The 22611-nt window shown below is 43.4% G+C and overlaps 1 long non-coding RNA gene across 5 annotated transcripts in view; it reads left to right on the forward strand.

Annotated features, from left to right (window-relative positions):
* Positions 1 to 22611, forward strand: part of LOC125963199 (uncharacterized) — a 657652-nt gene that overhangs the window by 236536 nt on the left and 398505 nt on the right. For 3 of the 5 annotated variants that reach the window (XR_007475020.1, XR_007475022.1, XR_007475021.1), the window contains exon 3: positions 18391 to 18476. The exons of the other annotated variants lie outside the window; for them this stretch is intronic. This is a non-coding gene — a long non-coding RNA (uncharacterized LOC125963199). The remainder of the gene's footprint in view (positions 1 to 18390; positions 18477 to 22611) is intronic. 5 annotated transcript variants of the gene reach the window in all.

The raw sequence follows: 22611 nt of genomic DNA on the forward strand, positions 1-22611 counted from the left end.
TTCTGCCTCTTTTCTAATGCTTTAAATGCAATTCCAGTCTACCTCCTGAAATCGGTTTCCTGCAATTCTGCCCCGCTTTTAGGTCCTCTTGGCAGCCTTACTTCAGTATATTTTTGGATGATAGCTGTCATTTATAACTCTGCAGGTTTGTGAATTACAGTGCCCCTGAGCTCCTTTCTTCAACTCGCTTTCTTCTGAGCTGGCCGCAACACCGCAGGATTGCTTCAGGCCCTAATCTGGTTCCTGCATGGCACGCTGAGCCTTTGGTTAATTCCTCTTCCTGGTGGGAAATGAGAGTTAAATTTGCCCGTCCAGACACCTCCAGCTAGGCTCTCATTGGTTCTCCCTATTCTTGTTCATCTTCCGCAGAAATTGCAAACTGTGCCAAACAGGAGGTTAAAGTCACTGACTCTCCAAGTCGGGAGAGTGTTAGTAAAGCGTCTGGAATGTTGCACCCGAGTACCAGGAGACGAGACTGAGACATATTGGAACACGTCTCCCGATCACACGGTTGATCATACTCTGGGTTCCACATGCATGTTTTAGCTGAAGGAAGAATCCCATAAACCTGGAGAGTTGAGACCCGTGGAATGGGTTCCATGCAATATGACTTCAAAGTGTCTTCATTTGCTCACCGAACCTCTCCAATCCTATCACTGCTGCGTTTATGCCCCTGTACACATGCTTGATTCTCTTTCGGAGACATAGCAATCCATAGGTTTTAAGATACTTACTAGTCTGTTACATTCTTAGGCGTTTAATAGGGGGTGTTGAGTCCATTTCGTTGAGCAAGGAGTAGCTCTTGTCTATTCCATATTTGGCTTAAGGAACTTTATCTGTGCTCATTTCAATCTCTGGTTTTATGCAGCACCCCAACTCACCTTTCCCCTTAAGCAAGCATAAGTTGGTTTCCTAAATTTGAGAGCCTGTTCTATTTTGTAATTCAGTACCTGTGTAGCCAAGTTTACATTCCGTGTATTAGTGATATCTTATGATGTTTCTTTTTCTGTGTGACTTATTTCAGTTAGAATCATCATACCTGAATCCACTCATTATGCTGCTACGGGCCTGATGACATAGATTTCATTGCTGAGTGATAGTGCATTGTACGTAAGTACCAGAAGTTCTTTATCCATTTTTCGCTTTCTGCGAAATTCAACTTGTACCGTAAACGAGGTTCTTGTAAACAGAGCCATCCCAAACTTTGGGGTGACTGTGTCTTTTTGATTTTAATTTCCCTAAGCTATAGGACCATAAGTGGAAGTGCCCTAGGCTCTGTTGCTTTGTTTTTTAGATGTTTCAGGAAACACCATACACTTCTCCCCAGTGGCTGTTGGCAATTTACATCCCGCCCATCAGCATAACAAGGCTCCCAGTGCTCCATGGCCTGTCCTGCCTTTCTGGATTTTACACTTTTTTCATTTGGCCCTTTTGACCAGGGGGAAGTGAGACTTCATTGTAGTGCAGATTTCCTTTGCAAGCTTGCTTGGTTGGCCAAAAAGGGCATATGCGTTTTTTCCTGAATATATTCAGGAAAAAACGCATACGCCCTTTTTGGCCAAGTGCATCATTGTCGACGTTCTGCCTCTTTTCCTATGCTTTAAATGCAATTCCAGTCTACCTCCTGAAATTGGTTTCCTGCAATTCTGCGCCGCTTTCAAGTCCTCTTGGCAGCCTTACTTCAGTATATTTTTGGACGATAGCTGTCATTTATAACTCTGCAGGTTTGTGATTACAGTGCCTCTGAGCTCCTTTCTTCAACTCGCTTTCTTTTGAGCTGGCCGAAACACCGCAGGATTGCTTCAGGCCCTAATCTGGTTCCAGCACGGCACCCTGAGCCTTTGGTTAATTCCTATTCCTGGTGGGAAATGAGAGTTAAATTTGCCCGTCCAGACACCTCCAGCTAGTCTCTCATTGGTTCTCCCTATTCTTGTTCATCTTCCGTGGAATTTACAACCTGGGCCAAACAGGAGGTTAAAGACACTGACTCTCCAAGTCGGGAGAGTATTAGTAAAGCAAATGGAATGTTGCACCCGAGTACCAGGGGATGAGAACTGGGACATATTGGATCACATCTCCCGATCACACAGTTGATCATACTCTGGGTTCCACATGCATGTTTTAGCTGAAGGCAGAATCCTTTAAACCAGGAGAGTTGAGACCCGTGGAATGGGTACCATGAAATATGAATTCAAAGGGTCTTCATTTGCTCACCGAACCTCTCCAATCCTATCACTGTTGCGTTTATGCCCCTGTACTCACGCTTGATGCTCTTTCGGAGACATAGCAATCCATAGGTTTTAAGATACTTACTAGTCAAGTACATTCTTAGGCGTTTAATATAGGGTGTTGAGTCCATTTCGTTGAGCAAGGAGTAGGTCTTGTCTATTACATATTTGGCTTAATGAAGTTTATCTGTGCTCATTTCAATCTCTGGTTTTATGCAGCACCCCAACTCACCTTTCCCCTTAGCAAGCATAAGTTGGTTTTCTAAATTTGAGACCCTGTTCTCTTTTGTAATCCAGTTCCTGTGTAGCCAAGTTTACATTCCGTGTATTAGTGATATCTTATGATGTTTCATTTCCTGTGTGACTTATTTCAGTTAGAATCATCATACCTGAATCCACTCATTATGCTGCTACGGGCCTGATCACATAGATTTCATTGCTGAGTGATATTGCATTGTACATAAGTACCACAAATTCTTTATCCATTTTTCACTTTCTGCGATATTGAACTTGTCCCGTAAAGGAGTTTCTTGTAAACAGAGCCGTTCCAAACTTTGGGGTGGCTGTGTCTTTTTGATTTTAATTTCCCTGAGCTACAGGACCATAAGTGGATGTGCCCTAGGCTCTGTTCCTTTGTTTCTTAAATGTTTCAGGAAAAACCATACACTTCTCCCAAGTGGCTGTTGGCTATTTACATCCCGCCCATCAGCATAACAAGGCTCCCAGTTCTCCATGGCCTGTCCTGCCTTTCTGGTTTTTACACTTTTTTCAGATGGCCCTTTTGACCAGGGGGAAGTGAGACTTCTTTGTAGTGCAGATTTCCTTTGCAAGCTTACTTGGTTGGCCAAAAAGGGCGTATGCGTTTTTTCCTGAATATATTCAGGAAAAAACGCATACGCCCTTTTTGACCAAGTGCATCATTGTCGACGTTCTGCCTCTTTTCCTATGCTTTAAATGCAATTCCAGTCTACCTCCTGAAATCGGTTTCCTGCAATTCTGCCCTGTTTTCAAGTCCTCTTGGCAGCCTTACTTCAGTATATTTTTGGACGATAGCTGTCATTTATAACTCTGCAGGTTTGTGAATTACAGTGCCCCTGAGCTCCTTTCTTCAACTCGCTTTCTTGTGAGCTGGCCGCAACACCGCAGGATTGCTTCAGGCCCTAATCTGGTTCTGGCACGGCACGCTGAGCCTTTGGTTAATTCCTCTTCCTGGTGGGAAATGAGAGTTAAATTTGCCCGTCCAGACACCTCCAGCTAGTCTCTCATTGGTTCTCCCTATTCCTGTTCATCTTCCGCAGAAATTGCAAACTGGGCGAAACAGGAGGTTAAATGAACTGACTCTCCAAGTCGGGAGAGTGTTAGTAAAGTGTCTGGAATGTTGCACCCGAGTAACAGGGGACGAGAACTGAGACATATTGGAACACGTCTCCCGATCACACGGTTGATCATACTCTGGGTTCCACATGCATGATTAAGCTGAAGGAAGAATCCCTTAAACCTGGAGAGTTGAGACCCGTGGAATGGGTACCATGCAATATGACTTCAAAGGGTCTTCATTTGCTCACCGAACCTCTCCAATCATATCACTGCTGCATTTATGCCCCTGTACACACGCTTGATTCTCTTTCGGAGACATAGCGATCCATAGGTTTAAAGATACTTACTAGTCAGGTACATTCTTAGGTGTTTAATATGGGGTGTTGAGTCCATTTCGTTGAGCAAGGAGTAGCTCTTGTGTATTACATATTTGGCTTAAGGAACTTTATCTGTGCTCATTTCAATCTCTGGTTTTATGCAGCACCCCAACTCACCTTTCCCCTTAAGCAAGCATAAGTTGGTTTTCTAAATTTGAGACGCTGTTCTCTTTTGTAATCAAGTTCCAGTGTAGCGAAGTTTACATTCCGTGTATTAGTGATATCTTATGATGTTTCTTTTTCTGTGTGAATTATTTCAGTTAGAATCATCATACCTGAATCCACTCATTATGCTGCTACGGGCCTGTTGACATAGATTTCATTGCTGAGTGATATTGCATTGTACGTAAGTACCAAAATTTCTTTATCCATTTTTCACTTTCTGCGATATTGAACTTGTCCGGTAAACGAGGTTCTTGTAAACAGAGCCGTCCAAAACATTTGGGTGGCTGTGTCTTTTTGATTTTAATTTCCCTAAGCTATAGGACCATAAGTGGAAGTGCCCTAGGCTCTCTTGCTTTGTTTTTTAGATGTTTCATGAAACACCATACACTTCCCCTGAGTGGCTGTTGGCAATTTACATCCCACCCATCAGCATAACAAGGCTCCCAGTTCTCCATGGCCTGTCCTTCCTTTCTGGATTTTACACTTTTTTCAGATGGCCCTTTTGACCGGGGGGAAGTGAGACATCATTATAGTGCAGATTTCCTGTGCAAGCTTGCTTGGTTGGCCAAAAAGGGCGTATGCGTTTTTTCCTGAATATATTCAGGAAAAAACGCATACGCCCTTTTTGGCCTAGTGCATCGTTGTCGACGTTCTGCCTCTTTTCCTATGCTTTAAATGCAATTCCAGTCTACCTCCTGAAATCGGTTTCCTGCAATTCTGCCCGGCTTTCAAGTCCTCTTGGCAGCCTTACTTCAGTATATTTTTGGACCATAGCTGTCATTTATAACTCTGCAGGTTTGTGAATGACAGTGCCCCTGAGCTCCTTTCTTCAACTCGCTTTCTTGTGAGCTGGCCGCAGCACCGCAGGATTGCTTCAGGCCCTAATCTGGTTCCGGCATGGCACGCTGAGCCTTTGGATAATTCCTCTTCCTGGTGGGAAATGAGAGTTAAATTTGCCCGTCCAGACACCTCCAGCTAGTCTCTCATTGGTTCTCCCTATTCCTGTACATCTTCCGCGGAATTTGCAAACTGGGTCAAACAGGAGGTTAAAGGCACTGACTCTCCAAGTCGGGAGAGTGTTAGTAAAGCGTCTGTAATGTTGCACCCGAGTACCAGGGGATGAAAACTGAGACATATTTGAACACGTCTACCGATCACATGGTTGATCATACTCTGGGTTCCACATGCATGTTTCAGCTGAAGGAAGATTCCCTTAAAGCTGGAGAGTTGAGACCGTGGAATGGGTACCATGCAATATGACTTCAAAGGGTCTTCATTTGCTCACCGAAACTCTCCAATCCTAACACTGCTGCGTTTATGTCCCTGTACACACGCTTGATTCTCTTTCAGAGACATAGCAATCCATAGGTTTTAAGATACTTACTAGTCAGGTACATTCTTAGGCGTTTAATATGCGGTGTTGAGTCCATTGCGTTGAGCAAGTAGTAGCTCTTGTCTATTACATATTTGGCTTAAGGAACTTTATCTGTGCTCATTTCAATGTCTGGTTTTATGCAGCACCCCAACTCACCTTTCCCCTTAAGCAAGCATAAGTTGGTTTTCTAAATTTGAGACCCTGTTCTGTTTTGTAATCCAGTTCTTGTGAAGCCAATTTTACATTTTGTGTATTAGTGATATCTTATGATGTTTCTTTTTCTGTGTGTCTTATTTCAGTTAGAATTATCATACCTGAACCCACTCATTTTCTGCTACAGGCCTGTTGACATAGATTTCATTGCTGAGTGATATTGCATTGTACGTAAGTACCACAACTTCTTTATCCATTTTTCGCTTTCTGCGATATTGAACTTGTACCATAAACGAGGTTCTTGTAAACAGAGCCATCCCAAACTTTGGGGTGGCTGTGTCTTTTTTATTTTAATTTCCCTAATCTATAGGACCATAAGTGGATTTGACCTAGGCTCTGTTGCTTTGTTTTTTAGATGTTTCAGGAAACACCATACACTTCTCCCGAGTGGCTGTTGGCAATTTACATCCCGCCCATCAGCATAACAGGGCTCCCAGTTCTCCATGGCCTGTCCTGCCTCTCTGGATTTTAAACTTTTTTCAGATGGCCCTTTTGACTGGGGGGAAGTGAGACTTCATTGTAGTGCAGATTTCCTTTGCAAGCTTGCTTGGTTGGCCAAAAAGGGCGTATGCGTTTTTTCCTGAATATATTCAGGAAAAAACGCATACGCCCTTTTTGGCCAAGTGCATCATTGTCGACGTTCTGCCTCTTTTCCTATGCTTTAAATGCAATTCCAGTCTACCTCCTGAAATCGGTTTCCTGCAATTCTGCCCCGCCCTCAAGTCCTCTTGGCAGCCTTACTTCAGTATATTTTTGGACGATAGCTGTCATTTATAACTCTGCAGGTTTGTGAATTACAGTGCCCCTGAGCTCCTTTCTTCAACTCGCTTTCTTGTGAGTTGGCCACAACACCGCTGGATTGCTTCAGGCTCTAATCTGGTTCCGGCACGGCATGCTGAGCCTTTGGTTAATTACTCTTCCTGGTGGGAAATGAGAGTTAAATTTGCCCGTCCAGACACCTCCAGCTAGTCTCTCATTGGTTCTGCCTATTCCTGTTCATCTTCTGCAGAAATTGCAAACTGGGCCAAACAGGAGGTTAAAGGCACTGACTCTCCAAGTCGGGCGAGTGTTAGTAAAGCGTCTGGAATGTTGCACCCGAGTACCAGGGGACGAGAACTGAGACATTGGAACACGTCTCCCGATCACACGGTTGATCATACTGTGGGTTCCACATGCATGTTTTAGCTGAAGGAAGAATCCCTTAAACCTGGAGAGTTGAGACCCGTGGAATGGGTACCATGCAATATGATTTCAAAGGGTCTTCGTTTGCTCACCCAACCTCTCCAATCCTATCACTGCTGCGTTTATGCCCCTGTACACATGCTTGATTCTCTTTCGGAGACATAGCAATCCATAGGTTTTAAGATACTTACTAGTCAGGTACATTCTTAGGCGTTTAATATGGGGTGTTGAGTCCATTTCATTGAACAAGGAGTAGCACTTGTCTATTACATATTTGGCTTAAGGAACTTTATCTGTGCTCATTTCAATCTCTGGTTTTATGCAGCACCCCAACTCACCTTTCCCCTTAAGCAAGCATAAGTTGGTTTTCTAAATTTGAGACCCTGTTCTGTTTTGTAATTCAGTTCCTGTGTAGCCAAGTTTACATTCCGTGTATTAGTGATATCTTATGATGTTTCTTTTTCTGTGTGACTTATTTCAGTTAGAATCATCATACCTGAATCCACTCATTATGCTGCCACGGGCCTGATGACATAGATTTCATTGCTGAGTGATATTGCATTGTACGTAAGTACCAAAACTTCTTTATCCATTTTTCACTTTCTGCAATATTGAACTTGTACCGTAAACGAGGTTCTTTTAAGCAGAGCCATCCCAAACTTTGGGGTGGCTGTGTCTTTTTGATTTTAATTTCCCTAAGCTATAGGACCATAAGTAGAAGTGCCCTAGGCTCTGTTGCTTTCTTTTTTAGATGTTTCAGGAAACACCATACACTTCTCCTGAGTGGCTGTTGGCAATGTACATCCCGCCCATCAGCATAACAAGGCTCCCAGTTCTCCATGGCCTGTCCTGCCTTTCTGGATTTTACACTTTTTTCAGATGGCCCTTTTAACCGGGGGGAAGTGAGACTTCATTGTAGTGCAGATTTCCTTTGCCGGCTTGCTTGGTTGGCCAAAAAGCGCGTATGCGTTTTTTCCTGAATATGTTCAGGAAAAAACGCATACGTCATTTTTGGCCAAGTGCATCATTGTGGACGTTCTGCCTCTTTTCCTATGCTTTAAATGCAATTCCAGTCTACCTCCTGAAATCGGTTTCCTGCAATTCTGCCCCGCTTTCAAGTCCTCTTGGCAGCCTTACTTCAGTATATTTTTGGACGATAGCTGTCATTTATAACTCTGCAGGTTTGTGAATTACAGTGGCCCTGAGCTCCTTTCTTCAACTCGTTTTCTTGTGAGCTGGCCGCAACACCGCAGGATTGCTTCAGGCCCTAATCTGGTTCCGGAACGGCACGCTGAGCCTTTGGTTAATTCCTCTTCCTGGTGGGAAATGAGAGTTAAATTTGCCCGTCCAGACACCTCCAGCTAGTCTCTCATTGGTTCTCCCTATTCCTGTTCATCTTCCGCAGAAATTGCAAACTGGGCCAAACAGGAGGTTAAAGGCACTGACTCTCCAAGTCGGCAGAGTGTTAGCAAAGCGTCTGTAATGTTGCACCCGAGTACCAGGGGACGAGAACTGAGACATATTGGAACACGTCTCCCGATCACACGGTTGATCATACTCTGGGTTCCACATGCATGATTCAGCTGAAGGAAGAATCCCTTAAACCTGGAGCGTTGAGACCCGTGGAATGGGTACCATGCAATATGACTTCAAAGGGTCTTCATTTGCTCACCGAACCTCTCCAATCCTATCACTGCTGCGTTTATGCCCCTGTACACACGCTTGATTCTCTTTCGGAGACATAGCAATCCATAGATTTTAAGATACTTACTAGTCAGGTACATTCTTAGGCGTTTAATATGGGGTGTTGAGTCCATTTCGTTGAGCAAGGAGTAGCTCTTGTCTATTACATATTTGGCTTAAGGAACTTTATCTGTGCTCATTTCAATGTCTGGTTTTATGCAGCACCCCAACTCACCTTTCCCCTTAAGCAAGCATAAGTTGGTGTTCTAAATTTGAGACCCTCTTCTGTTTTGTAATCCAGTTCCTGTGTAGCCAAGTTTACATTCCGTGTATTAGTGATATCTTATGATGTTTCTTTTTCTGTGTGACTTATTTCAGTTAGAATCATCATACCTGAACCCACTCATTTTCTGCTACAGGCCTGTTGACATAGATTTCATTGCTGAGTGATATTGCATTGTACGTAAGTACCACAACTTCTTTATCCATTTTTTGCTTTCTGTGATATTGAACTTGTACCATAAACGAGTTTCTTGTAAACAGAGCCGTCCCAAACTTTGGGGTGGCTGTTTCTTTTTGATTTTAATTTCCCTAAGCTATAGGACCATAAGTGGAAGTGCCCTAGGCTCCGTTGCTTTGTTTTTTAGATGTTTCAGGAAACACCATACACTTCTCCCGAGTGGCTGTTGGCAATTTACATCCCGCCTATCAGCATAACAAGGCTCCCAGTTCTCCATGGCCTGTCCTGCCTTTCTGGATTTTACACTTTTTTCAGATGGCCCTTTTGACGGGGGGGAAGTGAGACTTCATTGTAGTGCAGATTTCCTTTGCAAGCTTGCTTGGTTGGCCAAAAAGGGCGTATGCGTTTTTTCCTGAATATATTCAGGAAAAAACACATACGCCCCTTTTGGCCAAGTGCATCATTGTCCACGTTCTGCCTCTTTTCTAATGCTTTAAATGCAATTCCAGTCTACCTCCTGAAATCGGTTTCCTGCAATTCTGCCCCGCTTTCAAGTCCTCTTGGCAGCCTTACTTCAGTATATTTTTGGACGATAGCTGTCATTTATAACTCTGCAGGTTTGTGAATTACAGTGCCCCTGAGCTCCTTTCTTCAACTCGCTTTCTTGTGAGCTGGCCGCAACACCGCAGGATTGCTTCAGGCCCTAATCTGGTTCCGGCACGGCATGATGACCCTTTGGTTAATTCCTCTTCCTGGTGGTAAATGAGAGTTAAATTTGGCCATCCAGACACCTCCAGCTAGTCTCTCATTGGTTCTCCCTATTCCTGTTCATCTTCCACGGAATTTGCAAACTGGGCCAAACAGGAGGTTAAAGGCACTGACTCTCCAAGTCGGGAGAGTGTTAGTAAAGCATCTAGAATGTTGCACCCGAGTACCAGGGGACGAGAACTGAGACATATTGGAACACGTCTCCCGATCACATGGTTGATCATACTCTGGGTTCCACATGCATGATTTAGCTGAAGGAAGAATCCCTTAAACCTGGAGAGTTGAGACCCGTGGAATGGGTACCATGCAATATGACTTCAAAGGGTCTTCATTTGCTCACCGAACCTCTCCAATCCTATAACTGCTGCGTTTATGCCCCTGTACACACGCTTGATTCTCTTTCGGAGACATAGCAATCCATAGGTTTTAAGATACTTACTAGTCAGGTACATTCTTAGGCGTTTAATATGGGGTGTTGAGTCCATTTCGTTGAGCAAGGAGTAGCTCTTGTCTATTCCATATTTGGCTTAAGGAACTTTATCTGTGCTCATTTCAATCTCTGGTTTTATGCAGCAACCCAACTCACCTTTCCCCTTAAGAAAGCATAAGTTGGTTTTCTAAATTTGAGACCTTATTCTGTTTTGTAACTCTGTTCCTGTGTAGCAAGTTTACATTCCGTGTATTAGTGATATCTTATGATGTTTCTTTTTCTGTGTGACTTATTTCAGTTAGAATCATCATACCTGAATCCACTCTATGCTGCTACGGTCCTGATGACATAGATTTCATTGCTGAGTGATATTGCATTATACGTAACTACCACAACTTCTTTATCCATTTTTCACTTTCTGCGATATTGAACTTGTACCGTAAATGAGGTTCTTGTAAACAGAGCCGTCCCAAACTTTGGGGTGGCTGTGTCTTTTTGATTTTAATTTCCCTAAGCTATAGGACCATAAGTGGAAGTGCCCTAGGCTCTGTTGCTTTGTTTTTTAGATGTTTCAGGAAACACCATACCCTTCTCCGGAGTGGCTGTTTGCAATTTACATCCCGCCCATCAGCATAACAAGGCTCCCAGTTCTCCATGGCCTGTCCTGCCTCCTGGATTTTACACTTTTTTCAGATGGCCCTTTTGACCGGGGGGAAGTGAGACTTCATTGTAGTGCAGATTTCCTTTGCAAGCTTGCTTGGTTGGCCAAAAAGGGCGTATGCATTTTTTCCTGAATATATTCACGAGAAAACGCATACACCGTTTTTGGCCAAGTGCATCATTGTGGACGTTCTGCCTCTTTTCCTATGCTTTAAATGCAATTCCAGTCTACCTCCTGAAATCCGTTTCCTGCAATGCTGCCCCGCTTTCAAGTCCTCTTGGCAGCCTTACTTCAGTATATTTTTGGACGATAACTGTCATTTATAAATCTGCAGGTTTGTGAATTACAATGCCCCTGAGCTCCTTTCTTCAACTCGCTTTCTTGTGAGCTGGCCGCAGCACCGCAGTATTGCTTCAGGCCCTAATCTGGTTCCGGCATGGCACGCTGAGCCTTTGGATAATTCCTTTTCCTGGTGGGCAATGAGAGGTAAATTTGCCCGTCCAGACACCTCCAGCTAGTCTCTCATTGGTTCTCCCTCTTCCTGTTCATCTTCCGCAGAAATTGCAAACTGGGCCAAACAGGAGGTTAAAGGCACTGACTCTCCAAGTCGGGAGAGTGTTAGTAAAGCGTCTGGAATGTTGCACCCGAGTACCAGGGGACGAGAACTGAGACATATTGGAACACGTCTCCCGATCACACGGTTGATCATACTCTGGGTTCCACATGCATGATTTAGCTGAAGGAAGAATCCCTTAAACCTGGAGAGTTGAGACCCGTGGAATGGGTACCATGCAATATGACTTCAAAGGGTCTTCATTTGCTCACCGAATGTCTCCAATCCTATCACTGCTGCGTTTATGCCCCTGTACACACGCTTGATTCTCTTTCGGAGACAGAGCGATCCATAGGTTTTAAGATACTTACTTGTTAGGTACATTCTTAGTCATTTAAGATGGGGTGTTGAGTCCATTTCGTTGAGCAAGGAGTAGCTCTTTTCTATTCCATATTTGGCTTAAGGAACTTTATCTGTGCTCATTTCAATCTCTGGTTTTATGCAGCACCCCAACTCACCTTTCCCCTTAAGCAAGCATAAGTTGGTTTTCTTCATTTGACACCCTGTTCTGTTTTGTAATTCAGTTTCTGTATAGCCAAGTTTACATTCCATGTATTAGTGATATCTTATGATGTTTCTTTTTCTGTGTGACTTATTTCAGTTAGAATCGTCATGCCTGAATCCACTCACTATGCTCCTACGGGCCTGATGACATAGATTTCATTGCTGAGTGATATTGCATTGTACGTAAGTACCACAACTTCTTTATCCATTTTTCACTTTCTGCGATATTGAACTTGTTCCATAAACGAGGTTCTTGTAAACAGAGCCATCCCAAACATTTGGGTGGCTGTGTCTTTTTGATTTTAATTTCCCTAAGCTATAGGACCATAAGTGGAAGTGCCCTAGGCTCTCTTGCTTTGTTTTTTAGATGCTTCAGGAAACACCATACACTTCTCCTGAGTGGCTGTTGGCAATTTACATCCCACCCATCAGCATAACAAGGCTCCCAGTTCTCCATGGCCTGTCCTGCCTTTCTGGATTTTACACTTTTTTCAGATGGCCCTTTTGACTGGGGGGAAGTGAGACTTCATTGTAGTGCAGATTTCCTTTGCAAGCTTGCTTGGTTGGCCAAAAAGGGCGTATGCGTTTTTTCCTGAATATATTCAGGAAAAAACGCATATGCCCTTTTTGTTCAAGTGCATCATTGTCAACGTTCTGCCTCTTTTCCTATGCTTTAAATGCAATTCCAGTCTACCTCCTGAAATCGGTTTCCTGCAATTCTGCCCCGCCCTCAAGTCCTCTTGGCAGCCTTACTTCAGTATATTTTTGGACGATAGCTGTCATTTATAACTCTTCAGGTTTGTGAATTACAGTGCCCCTGAGCTCCTTTCTTCAACTCGCTTTCTTGTGAGTTGGCCACAACACCGCAGGATTGCTTCAGGCTCTAATCTGGTTCCGGCACGGCATGCTGAGCCTTTGGTTAATTACTCTTCCTGGTGGGAAATGAGAGTTAAATTTGCCCGTCCAGACACCTCCAGCTAGTCTCTCATTGGTTCTGCCTATTCCTGTTCATCTTCTGCAGAAATTGCAAACTGGGCCAAACAGGAGGTTAAAGGCACTGACTCTCCAAGTCGGGCGAGTGTTAGTAAAGCGTCTGGAATGTTGCACCCGAGTACCAGGGGACGAGAACTGAGACATTGGAACACGTCTCCCGATCACACGGTTGATCATACTGTGGGTTCCACATGCATGTTTTAGCTGAAGGAAGAATCCCTTAAACCTGGAGAGTTGAGACCCGTGGAATGGGTACCATGCAATATGATTTCAAAGGGTCTTCGTTTGCTCACCCAACCTCTCCAATCCTATCACTGCTGCGTTTATGCCCCTGTACACATGCTTGATTCTCTTTCGGAGACATAGCAATCCATAGGTTTTAAGATACTTACTAGTCAGGTACATTCTTAGGCGTTTAATATGGGGTGTTGAGTCCATTTCATTGAACAAGGAGTAGCACTTGTCTATTACATATTTGGCTTAAGGAACTTTATCTGTGCTCATTTCAATCTCTGGTTTTATGCAGCACCCCAACTCACCTTTCCCCTTAAGCAAGCATAAGTTGGTTTTCTAAATTTGAGACCCTGTTCTGTTTTGTAATTCAGTTCCTGTGTAGCCAAGTTTATATTCCGTGTATTAGTGATATCTTATGATGTTTCTTTTTCTGTGTGACTTATTTCAGTTAGAATCATCATACCTGAACCCACTCATTTTCTGCTACAGGCCTGTTGACATAGATTTCATTGCTGAGTGATATTGCATTGTACGTAAGTACCACAACTTCTTTATCCATTTTTTGCTTTCTGTGATATTGAACTTGTACCATAAACGAGTTTCTTGTAAACAGAGCCGTCCCAAACTTTGGGGTGGCTGTGTCTTTTTGATTTTAATTTCCCTAAGCTATAGGACCATACGTGGAAGTGCCCTAGGCTCCGTTGCTTTGTTTTTTAGATGTTTCAGGAAACACCATACACTTCTCCCGAGTGGCTGTTGGCAATTTACATCCCGCCTATCAGCATAAAAAGGCTCCCAGTTCTCCATGGCCTGTCCTGCCTTTCTGGATTTTACACTTTTTTCAGATGGCCCTTTTGACCGGGGGGAAGTGAGACTTCATTGTAGTGCAGATTTCCTTTGCAAGCTTGCTTGGTTGGCCAAAAAGGGCGTATGCGTTTTTTCCTGAATATATTCAGGAAAAAACACATACGCCCCTTTTGGCCAAGTGCATCATTGTCCACGTTCTGCCTCTTTTCTAATGCTTTAAATGCAATTCCAGTCTACCTCCTGAAATCGGTTTCCTGCAATTCTGCCCCGCTTTCAAGTCCTCTTGGCAGCCTTACTTCAGTATATTTTTGGACGATAGCTGTCATTTATAACTCTGCAGGTTTGTGAATTACAGTGCCCCTGAGCTCCTTTCTTCAACACGCTTTCTTGTGAGCTGGCCGCAACACCGCAGGATTGCTTCAGGTCCTAATCTGGTTCCGGAACGGCACGCTGAGCCTTTGGTTAATTCCTCTTCCTGGTGGGAAATCAGAGTTAAATTTTCCCGTCCCGGCACCTGCAGCTAGTCTCTCATTGGTTCTCCCTATTCCTGTTCATCTTCCGCAGAAATTGCAAACTGGGCCAAACAGGAGGTTAAAGGCACTGATTCTCCAAGTCGGGAGAGTGTTAGTAAAGCGTCTGGAATATTGCACCTGAGTACCATGGGACGAGAACTGAGACATATTGGAACACGTCTCCCGATCACACGGTTGATCATACTCTGGGTTCCACATGCATGTTTTAGCTGAAGGAAGAATCCCTTAAACCTGGACAGGTGAGACCCGTGGAATGGGTACCATGAAATATGACTTCAAAGGGTCTTCATTTGCTCACCGAACCTCTCCAATCCTATTACTGCTGCGTTTATGCCCCTGTACACACGCTTGATTCTCTTTCGGAGACATAGCGATCCATAGGTTTTAAGATACTTACTAGTCAGGTACATTCTTAGGCGTTTAATATGGGGTGTTGAGTCCATTTCGTTGAGCAAGGAGTAGCTCTTGTCTATTACATATTTGGCTTCAGGAACGTTATCTGTGCTCATTTCAATCTCTGGTTTTATGCAGCACCCCAACTCACCTTTCCCCTTAAGGAAGCATAAGTTGGTTTTCTAAATTTGAGACCCTGTTCTGTTTTGTAATCCAGTTCCTGTGTAGCCAAGATTACATTCCGTGTATTAGTGATATCTTATGATGTTTCTTTTTCTGTGTGACTTATTTCAGTTAGAATCATCATACCTGAATCCACTCATTATGCTGCTACGGGCCTGATGACATAGATTTCATTGCTGAGTGATATTGCATTGTACATAAGTACCACAACTTCTTTATCCATTTTTCACTTTCTGCGATATTGAACTAGTCCCGTAAACGAGTTTCTTCCAAACAGAGCTGTCCCAAACTTAGGGGTGGCTGTGTCTTTTTGATTTTAATTTCCCTAAGCTATAGGGCCATAAGTGGAAGTGCCCTAGGCTCTGTTGCTTTGTTTTTTAGATGTTTCAGGAAACACCATACACTTCTCCCGAGTGGCTGTTGGCAATATACATCCCGCCCATCAGCAAAACAAGGCTCCCAGTTCTCCATGGCCTGTCCTGCTTTTCTGGATTTTACACTTTTTTCAGATGGCCCTTTTGACCGGGGGGATGTGAGACTTCATTGTAGTGCAGATTTCCTTTGCAAGCTTGCTTGGTTGGCCAAAAAGTGCGTATGCGTTTTTTCCTGAATATATTCAGCAAAAAACTCATACGCCCTTTTTGGCCAAGTGCATCATTGTCGACGTTCTGCCTCTTTTCGTATGCTTTAAATGCAATTCCAGTGTACCTCCTGAAATCGGTTTCCTGCAATTCTGCCCCGCTTTGAAGTCCTCTTGGCAGCCTTACTTCAGTATATTTTTGGACGATAGCTGTCATTTATAACTCTGCAGGTTTGTGAATTACAGTGCCCCTGAGCTCCTTTCTTCAACACGCTTTCTTGTGAGCTGGCCGCAACACCGCAGGATTGCTTCAGGTCCTAGTCTGGTTCCGGCACGGCACGCTGAGCCTTTGGTTAATTCCTCTTCCTGGTGGGAAATGAGAGTTAAATTTTCCCGTCCCGACACCTGCAGCTAGTCTCTCATTGGTTCTCCCTATTCCTGTTCATCTTCCGCAGAAATTGCAAACTGGGCCAAACAGGAGGTTAAAGGCACTGATTCTCCAAGTCGGGAGAGTGTTAGTAAAGCGTCTGGAATATTGCACCCGAGTACCAGGGGACGAGAACTGAGACATATTGGAACACGTCTCCCGATCACACGGTTGATCATACTCTGGGTTCCACATGCATGTTTTAGCTGAAGGAAGAATCCCTTAAACCTGGACAGGTGAGACCCGTGGAATGGGTACCATGCAATATGACTTCAAAGGGTCTTCATTTGCTCACCGAACCTCTCCAATCCTATTACTGCTGCGTTTATGCCCCTGTACACACGCTTGATTCTCTTTCGGAGACATAGCGATCCATAGGTTTTAAGATACTTACTAGTCAGGTACATTCTTAGGCGTTTAATATGGGGTGTTGAGTCCATTTCGTTGAGCAAGGAGTAGCTCTTGTGTATTACATATTTGGCTTAAGGAACTTTATCTGTGCTCATTTCAATCTCTGGTTTTATGCAGCACCCCAACTCACCTTTCCCCTTAAGCAAGCATAAGTTGGTTTTCTAAATTTGAGACCCTGTTCTGTTATGTAATCCAGTTCCTGTATAGCCAAGTTTACATTCCGTGTATTAGTGATATCTTATGATGTTTCTTTTTCTGTGTGACTTATTTCAGTTAGAATCATCATACCTGAATCCACTCATTATGGTGCTATGGGCCTGATGACATAGATTTCATTGCTGAGTGATATTGCATTGTACGTAAGTACCAAAACTTCTTTATCCATTTTTCACTTTCTGCGATATTGAACTTGTACCGTAAATGAGGTTCTTGTAAACAGAGCCGTCCCAAACTTTGGGGTGGCTGTGTCTTTTTGATTTTAATTTCCCTAAGCTATAGGACCATACGTGGAAGTGCCCAAGGCTCTGTTGCTTTGTTTCTTAGATGTATCAGGAAACACCATACACTTCTCCCAAGTGGCTGTTGGCAATTTACATCCCGCCCATCAGCATAACAAGGCTCCCAGTTCTCCATGGCCTGTCCTGCCTTTCTGGATTTTACACTTTTTTCAGATGGCCCTTTTGACTGGGGGGAAGTGAGACTTCATTGCAGTGCAGATATCCTTTGCAAGCTTGCTTGGTTGGCCAAAAAGGGCGTATGCGTTTTTTCCTGAATATATTCAGGAAAAAATGCATACGCCCTTTTTGGCCAAGTGCATCATTGTCGATGTTCTGCCTCTTTTCCTATGCTTTAAATGCAATTCCAGTCTACCTCCTGAAATCGGTTTCCTGCAATTCTGCCCCACTTTCAAGTCCTCTTGGCAGCCACACTTCAGTATATTTTTTGACGATAGCTGTCATTTACAACTCTGCATGTTTGTGAATTACAGTGCCCCTGAGCTCCTTTCTTCAACTCGCTTTCTTGTGAGCTGGCCGCAACACCGCAGGATTGCTTCAGGCCCTAATCTGGTTCCGGCACAGCACGCTGAGCCTTTGGTTAATTCCTCTTCCTGGTGGGAAATGAGAGTTAAATTTGCCCGGCCAGACACCTCCAGCTAGTCTCTCATTGGTCCTCCCTATTCCTGTTCATCTTCCGCAGAAATTGCAAACTGGGCCAAACAGGAATTTAAAGGCACTGACTCTCCAAGTCGGGAGAGTGTTAATAAAGCGTCTGGAATGTTGCACCCGAGTACCAGCTGACGAGAACTGAGACATATTGGAACACGTCTCACGGTCACACGGTTGATCATAGTCTGGGTTCCACATGCATGTTTTAGCTGAAGGAAGAATCCCTTAAACCTTGACAGGTGAGACCCGTGGAATGGGTACCATGCAATATGACTTCAAAGGGTCTTCATTTGCTCACCAAACCTCTCCAATCCTATCACTGCTGCGTTTATGCCCCTGTACGCACGCTTGATTCTCTTTCGGAGACATAGCAATCCATAGGTTTTAAGATACTTACTAGTCAGGTACATTCTTAGGCGTTTAATAGGGGGTGTTGAGTCCATTTCGTTGAGCAAGGAGTAGCTCTTGTCTATTACATATTTGGCTTAAGGAACTTTATCTGTGCTCATTTCAATCTCTGGTTTTATGCAGCACCCCAACTCACCTTTCCCCTTAAGCAAGCATAAGTTGGTTTTCTAAATTTGAGACCCTGTTCTGTTTTGTAATCCAGTTCCTGTGTAGCCAAGTTTACATTCCGTGTATTAGTGATATCTTACGATGTTTCTTTTTCTGTGTGACTTATTTCAGTTAGAATCATCATACCTGAATCCACTCATTGTGCTGCTACGGGCCTGATGACATAGATTTCATTGCTGAGTGATATTGCATTGTACGTAAGTACCACAACTTCTTTATCCATTTTTCACTTTCTGCGATATTGAACTTTTACCGTAAATGAGGTTCTTGTAAACAGAGCCGTCCCAAACTTTGGGGTGGCTGTGTCTTTTTGATTTTAATTTCCCTAAGCTATAGGACCATAAGTGGAAGTGCCCTAGGCTCTGTTGCTTTGTTTTTTAGATGTTTCAGGAAACACCATACAATTCTCCCCAGTGGCTGTTGGCAATTTACATCCCGCCCATCAGCATAACAAGGCTCCCAGTTCTCCATGGCCTGTCCTGCCTTTCTGGATTTTACACTTTTTCAGATGGCCCTTGACAGGGGGGAATTGAGACTTCATTGTAGTGCAGATTTCCTTTGCAAGCTTGCTTGGTTGGCCAAAAAGGGCATATGCGTTTTTTCCTGAATATATTCAGGAAAAAAATCATTCGCCCTTTTTGGCCAAGTGCATCATTGTCGACGTTCTGCCTCTTTTCCTATGCTTTAAATGCAATTCCAGTCTACCTCCTGAAATCGGTTTCCTGCAATTCTGCCTTGCCTTCAATGCCTCTTCATAGCCTTACCTCAATATATTTTTTGAAAATAGTTGACCTTTATAACTCTGCAGGTTTTTGAATTGCAGTGGCCGTTAGCTCCATTTTTCAGCTCTTATTTTTGTGATCTTGCCTCATAACCACAGGATTCCTTCAGGCCCTATTCTTCTTCTGGGACACCTTGCTGTGCCTTTGGTTTATTCTTCTTACTGATGTGAAATTAGAGTGACATGTGCCCACTGAAACTGCTACAGCTAGTTTCTCACTGGTTCCCCCTATTCCCATTCGTCATCGGCACTAACTGCAGACTGTGCGATGCCATAACTTAAAGGCATTGACTCTCCATGTGGGGATATTGTTAGTAAAGCGGCTGGAATGTCAATCCGGAGTCCTAGGAGAGGAAAAATGAGGTGCGTTTTAGAAACCTTTCCCGATCATATGGTATACCAGTTGCTGGGTTTCCCAAGCATCGTTTAGCTGTAGGAAGATTCCCTTCAACCTGGAGTTTTGGGACCCTTGGAATGAGTAGCATGAAGTATTGCATTAAACTTTTGGCAGTTGCTCACCAAAGCTCACCAATCCTCTCAGCCCCAAGTGTGCAGCCTTATGTCTTATCCAGCTGTGGGTTTATATGTGGTCAATCCAGGTTGCATCACAGCCCCTGAGCAAATTTTGTAAGAATTTTTCTCTCTTTCATTGTTTCTGCGTTTTGTTTTTAAAATTTATTTCTATAATGGGGTTTAGCTCATTTTCACTGCTGTGTTTGTGCCGCTCTGCACACACTTGATTCCCTTATGGAGATATATCAATACATGGGTTTTAAGATTCTTATTACTCAGATATATTTCTCTGCAGTGTATAGGGTGTGTTGAGGCCAGTTCATTGAGCAAGGTGTAGATTTTGTCTAATATCTATTTGGTTTATTGAACGGTATCTGTGCTAATTTCAAACTCTGGTTTTATGCATCACCCCACCTCTCCTTTCCCCTTAAGCTGACATAAGTGTGTTTTCTAAATGTGAGACACTGTTCTGTTCTGTAATTCATTTTTTGTGCAGCCATATTTACCCTCCCTCTATAAGTGATATCTTATGATATGTTCCTTTTTCTGTTTGACTTATTTCAAGTAGTATTATCGGACCTAAATCCACTCTTTATCCTTCTACTAGCCTTATTACATTGATTTCATGGTGAAGAGATATTCCATTGTACATAAGTACCACATCTTCTTTATCCATTGTTCTCTTTCCTGGGATATTTAAGGTGTACTGAAGTTGAGGTTCTTGTAAACAGAGTAGCCCTAAACTGTGGTGTGCTTGTGTCTTGTTGATTTTTAGACTTCCCTAGATATACTCCCATGATTGGAAGTGTCCTATGCTCTGTAGCTCTGTTTTTTAGATGATTTAGGAACCACCATACACTTCTCCAGAGTGGCTCTCGGCAGTTCACACACTGCCCATCAGCGTATAAAGGCTCCCTGTTCTCCATGGCCTGTCCTGCATTTCTGGTTTTTACAATTTTTTAGGATGGCCCTTTTGACCGGTGGGAAATGAGACATCTTTGTTGTGCACATTTGCATTGCTTGCTTGCTTCGTTGCCCATAAAGTGCGTATGCGTTTTTTCCTGGATATAATCAGGAAAAAACGCATACGCCCTTTTGGGCCAACTGCATCATTGTCGAAATTCTGCCGCTTTTCATGTGCTTTAAAGACGAGTCCAATCTATCTCTTGAAATCTGTTTCTTGCAATTCTGTCTTGCATTCAGATCCTCTTCTTTGCCTTACCTCAACATAGTTTTGGATGTTAGTTTTCATTTATAACTCTGCAGGTTTGTGAATTGCAGTGACCCTGAGCTCCATTTTTTAAGTTGCTCTTTTGTGAGCTGGCCTCAAACCCGCAGGATTGCTTCAGGCCCTATTTTGGCTCCGGCGAGGCGGGCTGAGCCTTTTTTCAATTCTTATTCTTAATGGGAAATTAGAGTGATATGTGCCCGTCCAAACCCCTACAACTATTCTCTCATTGGTTCCCCCTCTTCCCGTTCATCCTCCTCACAATTTGCAAAATGTGTGAAACAGAAGTTGAAATGTGCTGATTCTCCAAGTGGGGAGATTCTAAGTAACGTGGCTGGAATGGTGAACAGGAGCACCAGGAGAGGATAAATGAGCTGCATTTTAGACACATCTCCCGATCACATGGTGTACAGTCCTCTGGGTTTTCCATGCATGTTTTAGCTGTAGGAAGATCCCTTGAACCTGCAGATTTGGGACCCATTGAATGGGTACCAGGTAGTATTACTTTAAAGGGTGTGCATTTCCTCACCCAACCTCACATTTCTCTTAGTGCAAACAGTTTCCAGCCTTATGTCTCATCCTGCTGTGGGTCTAGATGTGTTCAATCCATGTTGCATCACCGTCCCTGAGGAAAAGTTGTAAGAGGTTTTCTCTGTCTCTCTGTCGTTTATTTTTTTCAATTTATTACTATATTGGTTACAGCTGATTTTCAAAGCTCTGTTTCTTGCTGCTGTACATCCACTTGATTCACGTACAGAGAGACATCAGTAAATTATTTTTCAGATTCTTACCAGTCGTATATATTCTTTTCCGGTGACTTGAGTGTGCTGAGTGCAGTTCTTTTAGCTACCGTGTGGGCCTTGTTGATTATCAGTTTGGTATTTGGAATGGTATCTTTGCTAATTTCAACCTCCTGGATGATGCCTCACCCCTCCCCACCTTTCCCGTTTAGCAGCCTTATGCGTCTTTTCTACATATTTGACTATGTTTTTGTTTTGTAATTTATTTCATGTGTAGCCATTTTGGATTCCACCTTTAAGTGATATCTTATGATATGTGTCTTTTTCTTTTTGAATTATGTCACTTAGAAAGATCATACGTAACTCCTCCGGAGTTGTTACAACTGGCCATAGTTCATTGATTTCCAGGCTGAATAATATTCCACTCTACCTAAGTACCACATCTCTATCCATTTTTTCTCTCCAGAGACATTTAAGTTATATCCTAGTCGAGGATCTTTTAAACAGAGAGGGGGTAAACATTGGGGTGCCTGTATCCTCTCGATTTTTGTTTTTCCCAAGATATACGCCCATGAGTGCAAGTGCCCTATGCTCTGTAGCTCATTTTTTAGATGCTTTAGTAAACACAATACACTTCTCCAGAATGGCCGTTGGCAATATACATTTCCACTATAAGTCTCACAGGGCTCCCTCTTCTCCTTGCCCTGTCCTGCATTTCTGTTGTTTACGCTTTATGAGGATGGCTCTTCTGACTGATGCGAAGTGATATCTTTTGTAGTATTGACTTCCAGTGCCCACCTGTTTGCTTGGCTAAAAAAGTGTATGCCCTTTTCTTGAATATATACAGAAAAAAACGCATACACCCTTTTTGGCCAACTGCAATGTTGGCAATGTTCAGCTCCTTTTCTCGTGCTTAATGGCGAGTCCTTTCTACCTCCTCAAATCCCTTTCCTGCCATTCTCCCTTGCTTACAAGTCCTTTTCTCTGACTTTCCTCAAGACATTTTTCAGTGATGGATATTTTCAACTCTGCAGTTTCGTGAATTTTGCTGCCCCTGAGTTCCATTGTTC

The sequence above is a fragment of the Orcinus orca genome, unplaced genomic scaffold, assembly GCF_937001465.1.
Source record: "Orcinus orca unplaced genomic scaffold, mOrcOrc1.1 scaffold_73, whole genome shotgun sequence".
NCBI classification, from domain to species: Eukaryota; Metazoa; Chordata; class Mammalia; order Artiodactyla; family Delphinidae; genus Orcinus; species Orcinus orca.